General features: G+C 34.4%; 1 protein-coding gene across 1 annotated transcript in view; it reads right to left on the bottom strand.

The window, feature by feature from the left end:
* LOC138176027 (cadherin-related family member 4-like) overlaps window positions 1-21,644 on the bottom strand; it is a 133,058-nt gene that overhangs the window by 99,892 nt on the left and 11,522 nt on the right. Inside the window, exons 2-4 of the mRNA XM_069106754.1 lie at window positions 16,074-16,256; window positions 12,486-12,577; window positions 4,064-4,177 (exon numbers count right to left, since the gene is read on the bottom strand). The gene's annotated coding sequence lies outside the window, so the exon portion shown is untranslated. The remainder of the gene's footprint in view (window positions 1-4,063; window positions 4,178-12,485; window positions 12,578-16,073; window positions 16,257-21,644) is intronic.

Raw genomic sequence — 21,644 nt, 5'->3', positions numbered from 1 at the left:
TCAGAAATGTGATAAAAATATAAAAATGTTGATGTTTGGTATCTTGTATTTAAAACAATATATGAAGGTACCATTTAGACTTATGCTTTTCTTTCTAGGTATAAAGAAGCAATTACATTTCAGCTTTTAGGGGGAAAAGGTCTAAATCATAACAATTTATTGTCTGGGGGAAAATTTGAGCCACAATTTAGGAAAACTAATGATCAAATTCATTATGCCAATATAAATAAAGAAAAGTATCTTATCAAGATTTATGTAAGTAGGCTTGAAAAATGAGTTTAATAATTATAGGTACTAGGATATAATAAACATTTGTAGAATTGAATTTGATGGTAAATTGAATTGATTTTAATCTCAAATAACAATATTGGAAAGATGAATATTATTTGTACATTCTTTCAATGGTAAATATTTATTGAACACCTATTCACTCTACAATCATATATTAAGTCCCTACTGTGTGCTACACTATGCCAGAGAAGATTCAGCTTCTATAAAAGCAAAAGTTTATGGTGGAGCAAGGGGGATAAACCTTATATTGAAACATCAAACATTTTTTAAAATGCCATATGATGCATGCATTAAACTTGGCATTAGAAGATGGACAAAGAAAAAAAATACGAGACTTCTGCCCTTGTGGTGTCTAGAATCACAGTAAAGGACTTGACAATTCAATATATAACAATGTTGTCCCTTTTTGTTGGTTTGTTTAGAATATATAAATTTAATCTAAATTCAGGAAAGAAAAAAAAACTAGAAAAAATTCCAATATATTAAACATATCTGCATTGAAAACACAGCATGTCTAACCTAAAAAAATGTGCTGAGATTACTGATATTTTTGTTAGACATGTGGCTATTATGATATTGATAAAATGAGGGATAAAGAATATTATTGTAAGTCATATTTACACTGATAATGATATAACTATGAATTATTTAATTATCAAATGTTTGAAAAATTCATTTATTCATTCAAACAACACTGTGTCTATTATGTGACTATTATGTGTCTATGTTATTTGTTAAAAATGAAAATAAGATTAATCTGGTCTGAATAAAGAAAAAACTATTAAATCTGTTTTTGAAAAAAGTGATGTTGGATGTTTTCCCCTTGTTTAACTTTTTTTTTTTACTAACTTGTCTGACAAATAATTCAATAGACTGTGTTAGAGACAAACTTTTACAAGGATTATTTACTCCTTCAAGTCTGTATGAAACTGTTCTGCAAGCATGGAGTACGTCAAACAAATAAGAAAAGACAAAATACGATGAGGTATAATTTGGAAAGCTTAACTGAAATCTGATTTGACCAACATACTACCGGTAAATATAAGTTCTAAGCAGTTCAGAGACAGATACAAACTGCCTAGACATTGGATCAGAGAAGAAAGAAGTCTCCCAAAGTGTGATCAATGGAACACTGAACACATCTGTGTTATATGAAAAGGCATTCCATGAAAAAGTTAATCATATTCTTCTTTTTATGTTATCAAATGTGGTTTTATGTGAAAATACATATGATATGAAATAACTTTATTTTTCTTAGAATGTCATTAATTTCCCCTCTCTAGTTAGAACTGTCTCATAACCTGACCCCAAGTCATGCATGTAAAAGTTCCATCAACATTTTTTAAGCCTCAGGGAATTCTGTGGCCAAATCAGTTTGAGAAACTCTGGTCTAGAAGATGATTTACAAAGAAATTGGAACTTAAAATTTAACAACCAGTTAAAAAAATAACTTTCCTAACTATCCTCTCTCACTTCATTCTTACAAGACAAAAATCAATTTTGAAGTATGTATATTGATTTAAGAACTAACACATTTAAACAAAGTAATTCACTATGGGGAACAATTTACCTCTTGCTTAAAAATCTAAGAGTCTAAGGAAGTAAAAGAAAACATGCCCATTAATTCAGGCCTTTGGGGGGGAGGGTGATAGGTGCATGAGGGAACATGTGCACCTAAGAGACATCTTGGATTCAGCAATAGTGATCATTTTCCCCTGGTCCCAACAGTTTCAGAACCTAATGTGGCAACCATGAGGGTACAGAGGTATAGACCCTATGAAGAAAGTTATAACAAATCCCATCCATCCTCAAACTCTAAATACTATGGGAAATGTTGGGGAATTGGCACCAAATAATTCTGATAGAATTCTTTTTCCCTTTTGAAACGCAAGCATTTTAACTTAAAAATAAAGTAATATATTACATTCAAATGATACCTTAACACTACAAAGACAAGTTATAGCACTTGATTCTCAAACCGAGCTTATGCAGTAGGAAAGAAAGAAAGAAATAAAGGAAGGAAGGAAGAAAGGAAGAAAGAAAGGAAGAAAGAAAGAAAGAAAGAAAGAAAGAAAGAAAGAAAGAAAGAAAGAAAGGAAAGGAAAGGAAAGGAAGGAAGGAAAAGAAAGAAAGAAAGAAAGAAAGAAAGAAAGAAAGAAAGAAAGAAAGAAAGAAAGAAAGAAAGAAAGAAAGAAAGAAAAAGAAAGGAAGAAAAAGAAAGAGTAGGACTTGGTAGTTAGAAGACCCAAGTTTGAAGACCCAAGCTCTGGTTTATGTCACTTATTAATTCTGATATTGAACAAGCCACTCAACCTCTATGGATCTCAGTTTTCTCATTTATAAAATGAGTGGTTTGGATGAAATAATCTTTTAATGTTGTTTCAGTTCTAAATCTATGAGCCCATGACCCCCATTTTACATTTAGGGAAACTGAGGACCAAAGAGGTTCCATAATGTACCCAAAATCACAGTCCCAAAAAAGGTGGATCTAGGATTTCAATCTGAGTCTTCTAAGTTCCAGTCAAGAAGAAGAAGGGGAAGGAAAAGGAGAAGGAGGAGGAGGAGAAGAATTTCAAGAAGTTACACAGTAGAACATAGATACATATAATTATTTTGTGAAAAGAGGCCTATTGGGAAAAATTAAAAATAACTTATATCATCCCACTAAAGAAGTAACATCATCCCTATTATGTGAGTATCTGGAATTAAATGGAGCAAGAGGCAATGGATAAACTGAATAATTTATTATGTTTTCGGATCTTTTGTACTTCATTTTTCCCTCCAGACATTCACTAATTTAAATTTGATCAGGGATTTTAAAACATAGACCAGATCTCTATGGTAAATCAAAGCCAAGGTTTGAATCAATTCTCCTGATAATTCAATAAAATAAAATAAATAATTTCATGTAATTACTCTGTTACCTCAGTTCTGTTTTTTTGTGACTGTGGGAGACACAAAAATGTCCTACAATAAAGTTAATGAAATTTACAAAATAAACATTAAGAATGTTACCTTCTGCTTGCCCAGCAAAATAATAATAAAAAGGTTACTGGTCTTAAGTGAGTTTTTGAAGGAGAGAGAGAAAGAAAGGAAAAAGAAAATGACAAAGCACCAGAGATAGAGATAGAAAGAGAAATAGAGACAGAGACAAAGACAGAGACATACCAAAAAGCAGATAGAGAGTGATACTATAGTGAGACTGATAGCCAGAAGATGAGCACTCTGACCTTGGATTCAAGAACATATGATTTCTAGTACTGACTGATATATAATGTGACTACCAGCCAGCCATTTAACTTCTTGTTGTCAATAGATAATTCTTTAAATCTATAAATTACAGTAGTGACCATTCTCAAATTATGAAGTGAGTTGCATACAGAGGCTTCTCCAAACTAATCAAATTGCAGATGTAGACTCTGCACACATACACATACATACATACATACATACATGTGATATACATAACTATATATACACACATTCAAAACATAGCTATCTAAATATATACATATATACACATACATACACAAAATGCACACATATGAGTATATTTATATGTATATTGTATGAACCCTATGAACTTTTAAAATGTGTATTCTTATTTTCAATTGAAATATTACTTTATAATTGTTGGAGAGAAAGCATCCACAAAAAAAAAAACTTAAGTTGGATTATAGTAGTGGGGAAAACTGCTCTCAAAAAGCACACAGACATTTAAAAAGATAAAATTTTCAGAATTCCTTTGGGGGAGTTTCCCCCCAGTTCTCACCTTAAGGTTTCTTTCATAATCCAGATGAGGTTCAACAGTTTTGGAAAGAATGCCATTTGTTGAATCCAAAGCAAAGTAATCAGTGGCATTAGCTATAGAACTTAATATTGAAAACTAGAAAATAAATGGTTAATATTTCAGCAAAAGGCATGTTTTGAGTCCTGACATTGTTGAAAGAATCTTATTTGGCAAAATTTAAATAGAAATTAATTTTGTGAAGACAGATCCCATAAAGCAAAGCAGAGCCTTCATTCAACTCCAAACTTCAAAAACAATCTATACATTCTTTCAAACCCTTAGCTGTATGTTTTTCAATATCTCTTAGTCTCAGTATTAAAGTTTTTTTGATAAATATTTGCTTTTTGTTGAATTATTAATTGGAATCATAATGCTGAATTTTTAACTTCAGTAATAAAGAAAGCCATTTCCTACTTCCCTACTCAAGTAATCACCACACAAGGGAAAAGCATTGTGTTATTTGGAAGAAAATACCTAATTTTAGCTCTATGTCAATTGTCTGCACATCCAAAAGAAACTACAGCTTTGGACAAACATACTGTTTTTGTGGGCATCTGTATCCTTCCACCCATAGTTGTCATTCTATAACTATAACTGACTTTTTAAAAAGTGCAGTTGCAAATTTACTAAAAGGGTTTGTCTGACTAAAGAAAATCAAATGTAACAATATAGTAATAATAATAAATTCTATTCTCTAGACCAAATTAATGTTCAAAATAAGAATTATTCTCATATTAAAGTTTTTTTTAGCAAATCTCCTAATGACATGAATAATAAAATAATTACTTTCAATCTATTTTCCAACTTCTTGAGAGCAAATTGGCTTGTGTTTGCCTGTCTTTCATTGGGCAACTAAATTGATTATGATAAAATCTAATTAGAAACTATTTTTTAAAAAAAGATTGGCTTTCCTCTTTCTTTCCCTGTTGTCAAAGTTTTGCTGTCTTTTTTTCTTCTTTTGTATGTGATTTGGAGAGCAGGGTGATGTGGGGAGCCCTGGTGGGTTACTAGATGAGTCTTCCAAAGTAGGCAAGCTAAGGAAGTATCTGAATATCTTCACTGCCAAGACAGATTTCACAAGGGGAAGGGGTGTGTGTGTGTGAGGATAGGATAACTGGATAGTCAGAGCAATGAATGTTTCATCATAATCAATTTGCCATGTGCAAATGCTCTACTTATAGACTCAGTTCTCTAGAGAGCTGTACTTTAAGATTCAGTGTTAACATCATCACCCAGGGACTTAGAAGAGACAAACTAAAATACTCAAATAGATTCATGATTTCATCAGTGTGGGCACTGCCTCCTCTAGGACAGAGGGAAAACTCTCCATTCCTACTCATTAAGTCTGATTCTTGTATGTCCATGTTTTTCTTTAAATCTTTCACAGAGGATCAAACTAATGTATTTGAAGTTCTTGGGTTCTTTTTCATATTTGATGAATATCAGTGCTATACATGAGCTATTCATTTGTTATCCTAATTCTCCTTTTATGGTCTGTCTACCACCCTTTCCATGTTCACTATTGTGCAAATGGCAACATGACCAGAGGAATGTTGTACCTAGATTCAGGAAATATTTGGGTCGAAATGCCTCCTGTGGTACTTGCTATCTGTGACCATGGTCAATTCACTACTTAATATTTCCAAGGTCATTATCCCCACCTATAAAATGCAAATAATAACATCTCATAAGGTTATAAAAAGGATCAATTTAGACAATGCGTGTAAATTACTTTGTAGATCTTGAAATACTATCTAAATGCCCAATATTATTTTTTACACAGTTGGTCACACATCATAGACTTCTCAATACCACTATTCATCATTCCTTTGAATCACTTGCATTTTAAATTCTTTGTCCATGAAACGTGGCCATAAACTATTTCTAGGAAGATATTAGTGTTAAAGATGAGCATTTCAAGAAACAGCAAGAAAATTAAAATCATGGAGAACATTTAGCAGTTTCCTTAAAGTGATCTACTTCGATTAGCTCTTTCTATTCAGTTCTGGGCCCAATTCATTTTCCAATTGCAGTATTACTCCAATGACTGTGTCTTTATACACTCATTCAAAGGGCTACTCTTTCAATAGAAGATTGGGCAATATGCATTTTAACATAATTTGTTTCTTGCAGTGTGGATTACTAAACTTTTCTTAAATAACAGGATTTTATTCAGGAGGACCTGTGGCATAAATAGCACAATGATATTCATTAAAAGGTATATATAGAGAACTTTGTCATTAATAGAGAATATTTCTATCTTGATTTTATACATACATATATATATATATGTATATATATATATATCTTCCATGGTATTTATAAATACTTTAAATGAAGCTGTCTCCTTATTTTATCATTTGCTTGATGCTACAATCAAGTAGTTGATAGAGTAGAAAAAAGTTTTCCATAGTTGGCATTGTCATAGAATCATTTATGTTCTTAATGATTTGGGAAGCAATTACTTTGAGAAGTTTTTAGGTAGTATTTTGTTTCATTATATCAGATTATGTTGAAAACCAATGAAAAAAAGGCAGAATAATCTCAAAGTTATTCTGAATATCTCTTTGTTCTATTATTATGGGGATGTAGCTGACTAGAAAATCATTTAGAAAACCCTGCTGGTTTCATTCTGATATTTTTATTGGATAATGCCTGCATAAATCATTCTTATGAAAATCTGCATTGTGAGAATATAAAAGAAAAGGATCTGTAATTGCTGATATATTCTCAAGTGCCAGTGTGGGGAAGGAGAGAGGGGAGGGGGTTACTATTATACATTAGATTCATTTGGAATTTTCCTCTATATGAGATTTTCTTGAAAATTTTATTTTTAATTTCTATTGATCTTTTTAAAAATTACCTTCATTCCTGAATATGTCCCTTCTTCATCTGACTCTATGAGATATCCCTCATTAGAACAAACTAAAGGGGCAGAGCCAAGATGGCAGAGTAGAAACAGGACTTCCACGCAGCTCCAGCTTTCACCTTCCCTAATACATGCAAAAAATGACTCTAAACAAACTTTAGAGCTACAGACACCACAAAGTGACAGAGAGAAATAAATCTTCCACTGGAGGAAGCCCAGCAGGCTGGCAGGAAGGGCTCATCGCAGTGTGCTGGGAGATGAGCACAGTCCCAAATAAGCTCAATTTTAGCCCCAGGGCAGCCCCACCTGCCACAACTATAGCAGACTACAGTAGAGTAAATCACCAGCAGCTGTAGCAGTTTCCAAACTTCTCAATCCACAAATGCCAAAGACAAAGTAAAAGGTCAGTATGGAATTTGGTGGGAACAGGGTGAGTGCAGTCAGGCTGCTGCCCCCAAAGAGAGAAGTGGAGGAGGCATGGTGGCTGCTTCCAGTGCTCCTGGACTGCAGATTGTAGGGGGACCAAGCAATCATTCAGAGGGTAATCACTTTTGCTTTGACCTGCTTTACTTTGGCCTTTTTTTTTGGCCTTGGGTGGTGGACCTGTGGTGTGTGACCAGTGAGCCAGAGCATGTAGGAGCTGTAGAAAGGGTACCCATTTAACAGCTCTGGCAGCTGCAAAAACCCCAGCAATTTGGGACATAGCTCTCTCCATTCTGGAAGCAGAGTTCTACCATGGCAAAGAGCTCAAAAGTCAAGTAATTGGCTGGCAAGATGAGCAAGCAATGGCAGCACAAACAGACCACAGAATCTTTTTGGGGGACACAAAGGATCAAGACATGGAGAGGGAGGAAGACAGCAAAGTCAGAACTACTGCATCAAAAGCCTCCAAGAGAAATAATGAACTGGTTATAGGCCATGGAGGAGCTCAAAAAGGATTTTGAAAATCAAGTAAGAGAAATAGAGAAAAAATTGGGAAGAGAAATGAGAATAATGCAAGAAAATAATGAAAAGCAAGTCAACAGCCTGCTAAAAGAGACCCAAAAATACACTGAAGAAAATAACACCTTAAAAAACAGAATAACTCACATGGCAAAAGAGGCCCAAAAAGCCAATGAGGAGAGGAATGCTTTAAAAAGCTGAATTTGCCAGATGAAAAAGGAATTTCAAAAAGTCACTGAAGATAATAACTCCTTCAAAATTATATCAGAGCAATTGGAAGCTAATGACTGTATGAGAAATCAAGATACTATAAAAGAGATCCAAACAAATGAAAAAATAGAAGGCAATATGAAATATCTCATTGGAAAAACCACTGACCTGGAAAACAGATCCAGGAGAGATCATTTAGAAATTATTGGTCTACCTGAAAGCCATGATCAAAAAAAAAGAGTCTAGACACCATCTTTCAAGAAATTATCAAGCAAAATTGCCCTGATATTCTAAAACAAGAGGGCAAAATAGAAATTAAAAGAATTCACTGATTGCCTCTTGAAATAGATCCCCCCAAAAAACCCCTAGGAATATTATAGCCAAATTCCAGATTTCCCAGGTCAAGAAGAAAATACTGCAAGCAGTCAAGAAGAAATAATTTGAGTATTGTGGAAATACAATCAGGATAACACAAGACCTAGGTAGCTTCAACATTAAAGGATCAAAGGGCTTGGAATATGATATTCCAGAGGTCAAAGGAGCTAGGACTAAAACCAAGAATCACCTACCCAGCAAAACTGAGTATGATGCTATAGGGGAAAATATGGTAATTCACTGAAATAGAGGACTTTCAATCATTCTTGATGAAAAAACCTGAGCTGAACAGAAAATTTGACTTTCAAATACAAGAAGCAAGATAAACACAAGAAGGTAAACAGGAAAAAAAATAAGAAACTTACTAAAGTTTAACTATTTACATTCCTACATGGAAAAATAATAATTGTAACTCATATGATTTTTTTTCAGTATGAGGATAGCTGAAGGGAATATATATGTATGTATACATATACATATGTATATATACATGAGGATGTATGTGTATATAAATATATATGTGAGTGTGGGCATTTGTATGTTCATGTATACATAGACAGAGGGCACAGGATGAGTTGAATATGAAGGTATGACATCTAAAAAATAAAATTAAGAGGTGAGAGAAGAATTTCTTGGGAGAAGAATAAAGGGAGTGATTAGGGTAAATTATCTCATATAAAAGAGGCAAGAGAAAACTGTTACAATGGAGGGGAAGAGCAGGAAGGTGAAAGGGAATGGGACAACCTGATTCTCATCGAATTTGATCTAAGGAGGGAATAACATACATACTCAAATGTGGATGTATCTTACCCTACAGGAAAATAGGGAGGAGGAGATAAGAGGGGGGAGGATAGAAGGGAGGGCAGATTGGGGGAGAGGGTAGTTAGAAGCAAACATTTTTGCAAAGGGATAGGGTCAGGACGGCTAGGTGGCACAGTGAGTAAAGCGCTGGCCCCAGAGTCCGGAGGACCCAAGTTCGGTTCAGGCGTCAGACACTTAACACCCACACAAAAATACTAGCCATGTAACTTTGGGCAAGTTATTTAACCCAATTGCCCTCCAAAAGGAAAAAAAAAAGAAAGAAAAGGGATAGGGTCAAAGTAGAAAATAGAATAAGTGGGTGGCGGGATAGGATGGAAGGAAATATAGTTAGTCTTTCACAATATAACTACTATGGAAATGATTTGGGTAACTACACATGTAAAATCTATATTGAATTGCTTGTATTCCCAGTGGGGGTGGGTAAGGAGGGAAGAAGGGAAAAAAATCTGGAACTCAAAGTTTTAAATCAAATGTTTAAAAATTGTTTTTTCACATGCAACTGGGAAATAAGATATACAGGTACAGGGGTATGAAAACCCATCTTGCCCTACTAGAAAGTTGGGGGGGGGGGGTTAAGGGGGAAGATATAAGAGAAAACAGATTGGGGGAAGGGGCATTCAGTAGGCTTGCTATTTTGGGGGTGGTGGTAGGGGAAAGACAGGGAGAGAAAAATTGTAACTCAAAATCTTGTGGAAATGATTGTTGAAAACTAAAAATAAATTAATTAAAATTTTGAAAAAAAAAGTACTTCCAACAGTAATTAATAAGCCTTGTAAAATCTGTATAATGAATGAGGGAGACTAGGATGTATATTCCCTCAAAACATGGCAGTCACAATGTTAGCTGCCTTAATGACTTGCAGATTGTGACTTGATTTGGCTTTAAGGATTAGTGTCAAGGATGCTTGAAATGAATAAAAAGGGATAGATGGTTTTCCTTTGGTATTTAAAAAACAAACTAAAAATAAAAACAAAAGAAAAAAAGTTCAGCAAAACTATAGTATATAAAATGTTCCACAGTTATAGTCCCTGACCTTTACAAAGAAGAAAGAGTAGTGAATTTTTTTCTTCTTCAATGACAAGTTTGTTCATTATAACTTTATAGAATTTCTTTTTCTCACTTCCTTCTTTCCTTCCTTCCTCCCTTCTTTTCTTTCTTCCTTCCTTCCTTCCTTCCTTCCTTCCTTCCTTCCTTCCTTCCTTCCTTCCTTCCTTCCTTCCTTCTTTGTGTCCTTCCTTCCTTCTGTCCTTCCGTCCTTTCCTTCTTTGTGAGATGATATGAGTCACTATCTTCTGTTAGTTTTTTTCCATAATGGATAGCAAATGACATTGTACCCCAAATCCAAGTACTGGTTTGCCATAAATTTTTACTTTGAGAAGGAAATCAAATATTTGGCTCAGTAGTCTCTTAGCATTTTCTATTCTCATCAGTGTGTTTTTTAATTAATTGGTTTTTTAATTAACTAAGCAATTATTTTTCATTACTTAAACTTAACAAAAAAATGGTTGTAATATATGTCAACATTGTTTTTTCTTTTGTTCACGTCCTACTCTTCAGGATTAACAGATGATTTAAACAGGCTGATTTAGAGCAGCTATAAATGCACACAATGTCTTAACATCTTTACCCTTCCATTTATTCTGATATCAATTTCAGTGTCTCTTTAACCAATGGATGATCTGACTCCACATGAACAGCTAATTATCAAATTATTCCTGTCAGTCACTACTAATTTTCTGCTTACAAAATGTAGTCTTTGCTTTCATTTTTGCTGTGACATTATTCAGTGCCTATCATCACCAGTAACCAGACACAACAAGGTATCCCTCAAAGACAATATAGTTTCATGTCTTGTAGTCATTCAACAAGAATAAGAATATCAGTATTAAAAAGATGGGACTTTTTCATGGAGAAGTTTGGAGTCATTAAAAGTACTTTGCAATTTCCAAAAGAGAAGGTCTCTTCCTGTTCATTTATGTGTATTTGTATGCATATTACATATATATGTGTGTGTTACATCTGTCTAAACTTATTTATAAATACTAAGAAGAAAGGAATTAGTATATTTACACACAGACAGAAAGACAGACCCATAGAATAAGTATCACTTGCATAGAATTGGAAAAGTGAATTGCTGTCATATGGCGAAAATGAGGAATAACCAGTGGACAGCCCATGTGCTCTACCAGTATCCTTTAATTTTAAGATAATAGCGAGAGGTCCTGGCATGTTGGAAGAAATCTTTATAGTGAAATTATGAGGGGAAATGTACAAGTGTGAGAAAGAATGAGATGTATGGGTAACAATCTGGATAGTTACAAGGGAAAATATACATTGATGAGATGAGATCATAGATATCTATTTAAAAACAACACCTAGGGGCCAACTTCCTGGTGATGATCTAAACCATACTTCACTGAACCACTCCTCAAATAACAAGTATGAGTCCATCAACAGGAATCCAGTGACAAATAATTGTCAATTGTTTACTGCAATAGAAGCTCAGAGTAACTAAAAAAAGGCTAGGGACTTGATTTTCAATTCTATGGAGACTTTACATGAAAGAATATGAAATCCATTATACTATGTCTCAGTATAGTAATATGACTTATCAGGCAATATATAATCTAAAAGATTAGATAACTTTTTATTGCTATAATTAGAATATAGACCATTCTTACCTTATAAAATCATGGGAAAATCTAATGCAGTTAAATTGTTCTCTATTTTATTCCTCCAACCCTTGCTAATCTGTAACTATGCTGTCATCCCTTCTTGATTAATCCTACAGAACATTGAAACCAGAAAGCACGTAAAGATCCAGAATATCCTTTATGTAAATTTTGTGTGTAATAAAGAAAATATGTCTGAAGTGGGATGTAATAAAAGAAAATGAAACATGAAAGGATATTTGATCAGTTTGTGTAAATGTAATAAAATGGATGAAAATAAATGTAAGCACAATTTTTACATAGTGTTCTCAGTCCACCTATGATGGTTTATTGCCTTTTCTTTTCAAAATGCATTGTACTTATTCTATGGAAACATAACATTTCTAAAGTTTGAAATAACAAATACCAATTGAAATGATTTCATGTTCATTACTAAAAGAATTTTCTACTCAATATGGAAGTTAGGAAAAAATAAATCAATAAGAATAGTCATTTTAAAAGAGTATGAACTTACTTCAACCTCTTGACCTGGGTCTGGATCTCTTGCAAGAATCTTGTATATGAAAGCAGATGCTGGAATGTTTTCAGGAATAACTACAGAGATACCTAAACCATTACAGAAACCATTATGACTAATAAAGTAGATTACTACCACTTCTATTTCTTCCTTGAGACTGGTCCTGCTGCTAATATTTATTCCTCTATTGCAGGCTCTTAACTGAGAAACATCACAGCTGTTTTGGTGACTCCTTGCTTTCCAGGAAAGCCAATATGTCTCAGTATCCTTGTGCCCCCTCTTTTACACACTTCCAGATTTGGCCAAGCATAGATTGAGGGGGTGTTTAAATGGCCAGTCATGCTGAGCAGAATGTGGGTGGTCATTGAGACATGATCCACCCTCAAAACAGCTGTAGAATTTAATTTAATTGTTTGATTCATTCATTTCAAACTCTTGGATAGCCAACAGTTTCCTCCATATCTTCCTTCTCAGTGCCCAGAAAACAATAGAACACATATGGATGTACACACATACACACACACACACACACACACATATCTTCTTGCATTTCCACAAACTCTTTACCTGTCTTAGCTGCTTGGAGAAACTGAAAAACATGTAAACTACATCCAAACGTAGAGTGATACTATCTATTCTATTAAGTGAGATTCAACAAATAGATTTTTTTAAATTATAGAATTCTTGCTTAATGTTATGTAAGAATAAAAAAAAACAGAAATCAAAGGACAGATATGTTAATAAGGTACAAATCCATTGAAACAAAGGATCACTATCATGGTAGGAAAACCACCAAGTCTGAATCCCATAATCATATATTGTGACTTTTGTAGAGTCTTTGAGTGAATCTGTTTGGCTTAGTTATTTGACCTTGTTTTGACCTTGAAGTGCATGTGATACCCTTTAGAAACAGATATTCCAAGTTAGTGATCTGCATTTTGTTTGAATTGAGGCAGATTGACCACATTTGTGCATTGAAATTCTATGAATGAAGATGTAAAATAACCTACCCATTGTTCCTAAAAATAGATGCAGTGGGGAGGGGAGCACAGAGACAAGATGATGAAGAAAAGGGAAGAATATGCCTGAGCTCTCCCCAAAACTCCTCCAAACAACTTTAAATAATGTTCCAAATAAAAAAAATTCTAGAGCAGCAGATCTCACAAAAATATGGGGTGAAACTATTTTCCAGCCTAAGACAACTAAGAAGGTGGATAGAAAAGGTATGTTGCACCAACGTAAGAGTGGAGCACAGTCCAGTACAGACCACGCTCCAGCAAACTAGCAGTAGGCCTTAGAGGAAACTGAATCAGTGGTGCCAGTAGTGGTATCCATTTCTCTCAGCCCACAGATGATGGGGGGGAAGTTCAAACAACTGGTCAGAAGGAGATTAGGGAGGCACCAGGGGCAGGGCTCTGTTACATTGCCCATACTTGGATCTGTATCATGATCCTGGGTCTCAGTCCCATGGTGAACAGGATCACTAGCACACCAGAGCTTAAGTCCACAGGGGAGCTGGGACTCTGGTTACAGTTCCAGAATGGAAAAGAGTAGTTGTGGTCACTCATAGACCCAAGCAGAGATCAGGAGAATAGTAAACACGTCTCTCCCTAGATCGTACCACCTTGGGAGAACCAACAGTTTATCCACTCTCAAAAAAAAAAATGCAGAATTATCTTTGAAAACAGATCCACAAAAACCTGAATGTTGGGACAATGCACCCTCCACTCTGGAAGTAGAGCTCCACTTTCATTGAGTTAAAAGTCAAGAAATAGGCAGGAAAAAAATTAGTAAAGAGTAAAAAAAGACCCTAATTATAGAAAGTTACTATGGTGACAAGGAAGAACAAAACACAAACTCAGAAGAAGACAACAAAGTTGAAACTGCTACATCCAAAAGCCACAAAGAAAAACATGAATTGGTCTCTGGCCATGGAAGAGCTCAGAAAGGATTTTTAAAAATCAATTTAAGAGAAATAGTGAAAAAAATGGGAAGAGAAATGAAAATGATACAAGTCAGAGGGGAAAAAAGTCAACAGCTTGGTAAAATAGGCACAAAATTACTGAAGAAAATAACACCTGAAAAAACAAATTAGGCCAAATGATGAAAGAGGTCCAAAAATCCAATGAACAGAAGAATGCCTGGTAAAGCAGAATTGGTCAAAGAGAAAAAGAATACAAAAATTCACTGAAGAGAACTCCTTAGAAAACAAAATTGGCCAAATGGAAAAATAGGTACAAAAATCACTGCAGAAAAGAATTTCTTAAAAAGTAGAACTGGTCAAATATAAAAGAAGGTGTAAAAGCTCACTGAAGAAAATAATTCATTAAAAATTAATATACTGTGTCAACCACTCTGTAGAGCAATTTGGAACTATGTTTAAAGCTACAAAACCATGTATTACCATTTGACAAAGCAATTTCACTACTAGACATCTCAAAGAGATAAAAAGAGGGAAAAGACCTGCATGTACAGATTATTTATAGCAGCTCTTTTCATGATGCAAAGAACTGGAAACTGATAGGATGCCTATCAATTAGGGAATGACTAAACAAGTTGCTGTATATGATTGTGATGGAATGCTTTTGTGCTACAAGAAATGAAGAGCAGGATGCTCTCAGAAAACCTGGACTTACATGAACTGATACAAAGTGAAATGAGCAGAACCAGGAGAACATTTGATACAGTAACAGCAGTATTATATGAGAATTAACTATGAATGACTTAGCTATTCTCAGTAATACAGTGATTTGGAAGAGTTATAAGAAGTGCTATCCATCTCCAGAGACAGAACTCTGATGGAATCAGAATACACATAGAAGCATACTTTTTATTCTTTCTTCATTTTTCTTGGTTTGGTTTTTGCTTATTTTTTCTTGGTCTCTTTTAAAACATGACTAACATGGAAATTTGTTTTGCATGACTGAATGTGTATAACCTATTTCAAATTGCTTTCCTTCTCAGTGACAGGGAGGAGCAAAGAAGGGGAGGGAGAGAATTTGGAACTCTAAAGATTTTACTAACACATGTTAAAATTGTTTTTACATGTAATTCAGAAAAATAAAACATTAAATAAAAAATGGTTCCAGTGTCCCACCTGAAGTGAGGAGGAATGACCTTAAAGAAAGGTCCAAAGATCCTCTATTGGTCACAATGAATGGGGTGCTATTTCTATTGCTACTATTATTGGCCTGCATTGTTATATGGGATGCAGACACTTTCAACAGTCAACCCCATATGGGACAAAAAAAAGTCAGCTTGATCTTGACTCAATTAGAGTAACACATTCTGCTCCACCCTGGAGTTGGAGTGGCTTCTCCCAGGCTCACATGTTTCCCTTTAATGCTAATCCACTAGTTTAAAAAATACTGAAGAAAGAAGATGAAGTAATTATGTAATACTTGGCACCTTCATCATTCTCATTCAAGAAGCTGAGGCTTTTAATCCATAACTACAAGCACTATTTTCAAAACATGAAATTCTCACCCTCTTTAACATCAATATTTCAATATCCATTTTGGTTGTCATCTTTCAAAAATCTATCAGAACATTAATCTTTGTTGTGAACTTTGAAGGCTAACATACCTGCTCCAGTAGAAAATCCAGGATCACAGATAACAGGATCATCCACATTCTCTACAAAAATTGTAAATAAGTAGGAGCTGGTATTATTTCCATTATCTTTGGCCTCGATTTCCAAAGGGTAGGCATTAGGACGATTTGAGTTGTCAAGAGTCAAAGGCTGAAGCAGAGTAATTATACCTGTTACTAATGAGAAAAAAAAAAGAGATTATGAAACTGGAATAATAGGGTCTTTTTTAACTAACTTGAAGGATATATCTTTTTCTTCATGAAGGAAATTAAATGTTTAGTAATTTCTCACATCTCACCAGTCAGATTGGCTAAGATGACAAAACAGGGGGCGGCTAGGTGGTGCAGTGAGTAAAGTGCTGGCCCCAGCGTCAGGAGGACCCGAGTTTGGTTCTGGCCAACAACACTTAACACGCACACACCAAAAAAAAAAAAAAAAACAAAACAAAACAAAAAACTAGCCCTGTAACATTGGGCAAGTTACTTAACCCCAATTGCCTTCCAAAAAGGAAAAAAAAACCACCTTTAAAATTTGACTTTTAGGGGTGGCAGGTGGCTCAGTGAGTAAGAGCTCCGGCCCCAGTGTCGGGATGACCTGGGGATCGAATCCGGGCTTAGACACTTAGCACCCAGCCAGAAATACCTGGCCGTGTAACCTTGAGCAAGTTACTTAACCCCGATTGCTTAAAAAAAAATGACAAAACAGGAAAATGATAAATGCTGGAGAGGATGTGGACAAATTGGAACCCTAATGCATTGCTGATGGAGTTGTGAACTAATCCAACCAGTCTGGAAAGCAATCTGGAATTATGCCCATAGGGCTATAAATAATTTCATAATCTTTGGCCCAGCAATACCACTTCTAGGGTTGTATCCCAAAGAGATCATAGAAGTGGGGAAAAGACCCATATGTACAAAAATATTTATAGCAGCTCTTTTTGTTGTAGCAAAGAATTGGAAATTAAGGGGGTGCCCATCAATTGGGGAATGGATGAACAAGTTGTGGTATGTGCATGTTATGGAATACTATTGTGCAATAAGAAATGAGGAGCAGATGGACTTCATATTTCCTGGAGAGGCTTATAAGAACTGATGCTGAGTGAAAAGAGTAGAAGAATTTGTACACAATTACAGACACAACGTATGTGTGATGACCAACCTTGATAAACTGGACTCTTCTCAGCAATCCAGAGTCATAAGTCAACCCCAAAAGACTCATGATGGAGAGAGATGTTTACATCCAGAGAAAGAACTGATGTTGAACCTAGATTGAAGCAAACTACCTGCCCTTTTTTGTTTTCTTGTTTGGTTTTGTTTCCTCTTTCCCATTCTTCATTCCATCTGTTACAGTCCTTCTTTATAACCTGACTAATGCCTAATGTGAAAGTATTTGCAGATACTATATTTGATTGTATGCCACCATGGGGCGGGGGGGAAGAGGGGAGGGAGAGAAAATTTGAAACTCAAGAAATTGTGGTAATGAATCTTGTAAACTAAAAGTAAACAATTTAATAAAGACCAAAAATAAATAAATAAATGTTTAGTAATTCTTCATGCTCTGATTTTTTGTTTCATTAGACTAATCATTGCTTAAATTTTAAAAATTGAATATAAAAAATGACTTTTATTTTCTATATTTTCTTTCAGGTTTTATATTTTCATGTTCTCTTTATGCTCATTTATTGTCCAGGCAAATGTAGTACTCAATATACTAATGGTCATTTGAAGGTGCATTTTCATTTCAGTAAAAAACTTAAAAATCATCAAGCCTTCCAAAATATAGGAAAATAATTTCTAGTGACAGAATCTTAGGAAATGTGAGAGGCCATAAGGGATATAATTTTAGGCAGAAAATATTACCTAGTGGTCCTCACATCATACCATAGATGACAAATTGTTAAAAATTTAAAAAAGAACTATACATTTAACTCTGTTTAGAAGATTAAGCCTGTAAGGTGGGGGGGGGGGGGGGGGGGGTGGAAAGAATGCCGAATTTGGGGTCAGGAAGACCTATATTTTAATTCCACCTCATATATTTACTAGCTATGTCACTCTGGGAAAGTCATGTAACCTCAGTCTCAGGTTTCTCTTCTGTAAAATAGGAATAATAATAGTACCTGTGTCAAAGGATTGTTGTGAGAATAAAAGAAGATTACATATATACTATCACCAGGGCTAACAATATTTGTAATGTAAAAACACTAGAAGTCTTCCCCAAACATTTACCAAAAGGTAAAGCAAGAATATTGATCACCACTATTACATATCAAAGATATAGTCATAAAAAATTTAACTTCAAATAATATATATTACATAAAACATATTATTTATGAATTCTATATAATTAGCACATTAATATATCACATGTATATAATACATACATTTTACATATTCACCCACCAAGATAAACAACAAATAGTTACACTATCTAGACATAGAAGGTCACATCATTAATAAATTTGGAGAGCACAAAAGAAATTAGCTTTTGGATCAACAACAGAAGAAGAATGTATGACTGAAAAAGGGATAGGGAGGGCACAGAAGATAAAATGGATAATGATAATTACATCAAATTTTTAAAGTTTTTGTCAAAACATACCTAATGAAGTTAAAATTAGAAGGGAAACAGTTAACTGGAAGAAAAACTAATCTTTGATGTTTATATCTCTGATAAGTCTCATTTCTAAAAAAAACAGATTCAAATTTAAAATACTGATAGCTATTCCTGAAATTGATAAATGGCTAAATAATATGAACAAGTAGTTCAAAAGTTAAAAAATCAAATAACTAATAACTAGATAAATCAAAGTACAACAACTTTGAGGTTCTATCTTACAACTATTAGGTTGGCAGAGGTGACCAAAAAAGGAAATTTTACAAATGTTGCAGGGGAATAGAAAAACAGTTAAATTGATGCACATTTGGTGGCTCTATTAACTGATACAGTTACTATGGAAAGTGATTTGGATTTATATCCTCCCCCAAAAGTTACTACATCGTGTATACTTTTTGACCCAATGACACCATTACTTAGTCTTTACCCAAAAGAAATCAAAGGAAGAGTGAAATTTCCTATAAATAGAAAAAAAAATTTGTGGTACTTTTTTTAATCTAAAAGAATTTGAAACTAAGATAGTGTCCATCAATTAGGGAATGGCTGAACAAATTATAGGACAAAATATCAAATATGAAGATGGTGAAATATTATTTTGCTAAAAGAATCAATGAAGTGGACAATTTCAGATAAATTTGGGAAGAATTGAACAAAATTATTATAATGGCAAGCAAAGTAGTTAACACCTTGTTTCAGCTATTTAACTGACACGTTGTTTCAGTTCTAGTTTCTTCTGATCCTTTCCCATGACTGAGAAGCAGAACTTGTGAACCCTACAAGTTGTGAACCAGCCTCGAGTCAAAATGAAAAGATCTCTTCTTGGGTACCTGATGCTGACTGAGAAGATTGTGATTTACTGTGACCTAGGGGTGGAGGACTTTGACCTTTGCACTTTGTCTCCATTAAGGAGACAAGCCTCCTTAAAGATTATTGAATTAAGGACTTACTGAATGATTGTACTTTGTGTCCCTCCTTAAGGATGATTGAATTAAGGACTTACTAAATTATAGAATTACTAAATGACTGAGTTACAAATGAATGTACTTTGTTTAAAACTATGTGACCACTTTGGTGAAAATTATGTTGCCATTTTAGAGATAAGTTATGTCATAACATTGTGAATGCTGTACTTTGATTTCTGTGAATGTTTTGCTTTAATTTACTGCTGAATAAATAGCAAGTTCACTATACTGTGTAATCAGATCCTTGAAGCTGTTCACAGCAGCAGTCCTCTGGAAAGCTGCTCATGATTGGCTTTAGAATCATTCAGAGTGAATCAAAAAGAACCAGAAAAACAATTTATACTAGTAGTTAGATTAATTTAACAAGCTTTTATTAAGCACTTACTATGTGCCAAAAAAAACCCACTATGATAATCCCTGAGTATAAAAAAGCAAGAAATAAAATAAAGTTCTTACTTTCAAAGAATTCAGTATAATGGGAACAACATATAAAAATCAAACAAGATATAATATATATTATAATACACATTTATATGTACACATATATGATAAATGGAATATAATCAAGAGAAGGAAGGCATAATAATTATGAGGGAAAGGCTTCATATAGAGGATAGAATTTGAACTTGGATTTGAAAGAAGCCAAGAGATCTAGAAGACAGAGATAAGGAGAGAGAGAATTCCAGATATTGGGGAAAGTAAGAGACTATGTCCAGAGTCAGGAGATGGAGTATACTGTTCAAGAAACAGCAAGGAGGTCAGTGTCATTGGATCATAGTATCTGTGGAGAGTGGCCAAACAGGATTTTACATTTAATCCTCAAAGCAACATGAAGCTATCAGAGTTTATTGGATATGGATGTGACATGGTCAGGCTTGCACTTTAGGAAGATACATTTGACAGGTGAGTGGGGGATGGACTGGAGTGGGGAGAGACCCACTAGCAGGCCATTTTTCAGTAGTCCAGGTATGAGGCTGTGAGAACCTACACCACAGTGGTAGCAGTGCCAAAAGGAAGAAACGAACATATTCTAGAGATGTTACAAAGGCAGAATTGAAATGACTTGGCAACAAATTAGATGTGTGAGGGAGTGAAGAGTTGAGGATGACACCTATGTTCATTCTTTTGTGACTGGGAGGATGATGGTGCTTTTAACATAAATAAGAAAGTTAAGAAGTTGAACACATTAGGGTTAAAGTTAATGGTCAGAATAGAAGATACAATTGGGTAAAAAGATTCAAAACCATCAGTGTAGAAGATTATGAAGCCATGGGAGCTGATGAGGTCACCAAATGAAATAGTATAAATGGAAAAGAGAAGAGGCTCAGACTTGAGGCAGTTCAAGAAAGTAGTCTAAGAAGGAGGTAGCAGACAGGTAAGAGGATGACTAGAAAGAAGAGTATTAAGAAGAGGAAGGGGATTCACAGTGTCAAAGGCTTCACAGAGATTAAAAAAATAGAATGAGGACAGTCACTAGGTTTATGATTTATACATCATTGATAACTTTGGACTCCAGTGGCACAATAGCAACAGCATTGTAAAAACAAACAATTCTGAAAGATTTGTTTAGTTTTAAAGCTCTTTATAACTTAATTCCAACCTATCCTATATTTCTTCCTCTTATGCATTCTAAAGTCAATCTAGCCAAAATGACCTCTCTGTGACTCATACATGACACTCCATCTTCCATCCCCATGTCTCAGCACTTGATATTCCCAATGATAAACCTCTATCTCAGAGAATCCAATTCCTCACTTCCTTCAAAATATAGATCAAGCATGTAATTATACATAAAACCTTCATTAAACCCCTCAACTACTAGTTCCCTAAATACTTGACTACATTGTATTTAACTGCCTTGAAGTTATTTTGTATTTGTTATATTGTTGTTTAGTCTTTTTTTTCCAGTTTTGTCCAACTCTTTGTGACCCCTTTTGGGTTTTGTTTTTTGTTTTTTGCTAAGATATTGGGGTGGTTTACCATTTCCTT

Source organism: Petaurus breviceps, unplaced genomic scaffold (genome assembly GCF_028583685.1).
Source record: "Petaurus breviceps papuanus isolate PSGF00001 unplaced genomic scaffold, PetGlider_PUasm1.0 80, whole genome shotgun sequence".
NCBI classification, from domain to species: Eukaryota; Metazoa; Chordata; class Mammalia; order Diprotodontia; family Petauridae; genus Petaurus; species Petaurus breviceps.
Note: the sequence above shows the minus strand (reverse complement) of the source record. Positions and strands in the feature narration are given on the sequence as shown.